Source organism: Meleagris gallopavo, chromosome 7, assembly GCF_000146605.3.
Source record: "Meleagris gallopavo isolate NT-WF06-2002-E0010 breed Aviagen turkey brand Nicholas breeding stock chromosome 7, Turkey_5.1, whole genome shotgun sequence".
Taxonomy (NCBI): Eukaryota; Metazoa; Chordata; class Aves; order Galliformes; family Phasianidae; genus Meleagris; species Meleagris gallopavo.
Window position 1 is genome coordinate 22,136,494 of NC_015017.2, and position 2,564 is coordinate 22,139,057.

A 2,564-nucleotide genomic window follows, 5' to 3' on the forward strand; every position below is an offset into this window, starting at 1 on the left:
AGAATGGGAACACTTTGTATTTGAGGGGGATGGTATATTTTTACTGAGAATGAGCACAGCAATCATAAAAGATTGTTTAGGCCAACTGCAGCAGGTGTGGTGTAAAACTTGGTGTTGTGCCACTTGTATGCACCGATTCTACCTTATGATATTATTGCTATCAGTGTTGCAGATGTTTCTCATAGTGAGCTAATACAGTGCCAAATTCTTACATGAGATTTTTTAGTGTGCCCAAGTCAGAAGTGGGGAAAGAACACCTTTCTTAATGTGGACCCTTTTTGAACCTGATTGTCTAAAAAGTGCTGTGGAGAACAGAGCAGATTAATGCTTGAGCGATTGTTTTGTTTTATTTCTGTTTTCCCTTGCCTAGATTGTAATTTCGTTTTAACTTACTCAATTTTAAAAGGAGAGATCATCAATATTCTTAAGGACAGGCGGTATTTATTTATTATTACTTCAATTCAAATGACAAGTGTGTTCTTTTTTTAATTTTTTTTCCCTTCAGCAAGTAAAGTTCTTCAGCAAGCTGAAATAAGCTTGCTTCTTTGTAATAACTTTGTTTTGTGGTAGGTATTGATATTACCTTGGATTTTCCTCTAAATGATTACAAAATGCCAGGAAAGACGAGTGTATGCATATGCATCATGGTTAAAGTGAGGTCTGTGGAATTTTGCTACCTGGAGAAAAAAAGATTATGAAAATATGGCTGGCTTAAATAACTCTCTGTGCTTTCTATGTTCTTCATATAAGGTGGTGGGTTTTTTTAATACTTGTTCCCAGCCCAGTTCACTCCAGTACTAAATATCTCACCCCCACACTGGAATCTTCACACATGTAAGAATTCAAGTTGAACTTTGTAAACATATACTGTTTAGTAGAATATTTCCTGAACTGCAGCTCCTCTGAAATCTAAAAGCATATGAGGGAAAAAGAAAACTTCTGTCTTTGTGAACTTTGTGAACTTCTTTTTGTTTGGCTTGGTGTGTTTTAGCTGTGAAAGAGGAAAAGGGAAATTTGGTTTGCTGGGTTGCTCTGAGTGGAAGTTAAAGTTGTAAGGGGGAAGAAAGAGCACCTTTCTATGTTCAGAACGTGAACGTGGGAGCGCAGTCCCACTGAGCTCCTGTTTGTGATTCAGTGTAGCCATTAAACAGAAACTGGCCTCTGAAATACTCTGGTTTTCCAGGTGGACTTATGACTAGAAAATTTCTAATGAAGATAGCAAGAGAGAAGTACTGTGTGCAATGTTTAAGGATTGCATTCTGCTGCAGCAGAGAAGAGCGAGTGAGCATTGGAAATTGTTCTGGATCCTGCAGTTCCCTACATCTTAATTCAGTCCTTACTGAGATGCTCAATTTGGGATAGAAGCTCAGGATCTGCATCCTTCCTAAGCACCCTCTCTGTGCAGATCTCGTTCCTTCCATTGTTTCCTGAGCAGAGCACCAGAAGGTGCCAGCAGGAAGATCCTGGTAACCAGCCTTTCCCAGAGGTGGCCATGGTAAGGTGGTGGGAGTACAGGAACTTGCAGACTTTGACAGAGTTTGCTGAGACTGGGTCCCAGCAGAAGAGCTGCAGGACTGGGCTATTGGACATGCTGGAGGCTGGCATTGAGAGCCATGGGGAAGGTCTCTGCTGGGAGGGGGGCTGGAGGTGCCAATTATATCACTGATTTTAATCATGGCTTAAATCAGTGAGCAGGAAATCCTGATTAAATAATTGTTTTTAATTTTATTTGCGATTGTGCTTAATTATTTTTCCTAAAGAAAAGTTGATTCTAATTGGTCTAATTTTATCGTGCTTCTTACTAGACGGGGGGATGCAGCTATATGCATTTATTTAAGTAATTACACAGCTTAGATTCTTTGTGTTTAAGAAACGTAATTCCTGGGGCTTTAGCTAATAAAGTTAGCTGGAAGCCAAATAAAATGAATCCTAATTGTGCTAGGTAAGAAGTAACAAATATATCCAAGTGTGTTTTTGCATTTAATCCAGCTCAGATAGAAGCACAATGTCTGTAGTTTGCGTCAGTGATTTCTGGTCACAGAATGAGTGGCCACTCTTTCTTGCCTGTCACTGAGGAGGCAAAGTGGCCCTTCCTGCCCCAGCTGTCAATTGCCACGCAGTGCTGGGTACCTCTCGCTGCCCTGAGCTGCTGGGCAGCTGCTGGGCAGTCTGGGGTGCTTCCAGGCTGCAGTCGGTTGAGCCCACAGCTCTGGTCCTGTCTGTGTCGTGCTGCTGCCTCACAGTGCCGACGTTTGAGTTGTTGGAGTGTAGTTGAGTCCGATAGCTGTAGGATATGGAACTTCACCTCCGGATGTTTTTACTTGAATTTTTACATCGTGGGAGGGAAGCAGTTCCTTGGTACCACCACCATTGCCGAGGGGTAACAGCAGGAGCATTAAGAAATGGGCCTTGCCTCACCATATCTGCACAGCTCTAAGTGGGTGGAAACTTTAAGTCCGCTGTGCTTTGCAACGTCCTTATGAGCAAAGCACCCCATACTTCAGGGTTTGGGATGAGGCTCAGAAATTCCAGAACACCTTTTACAGGAAGTGAAGTCTAACCAT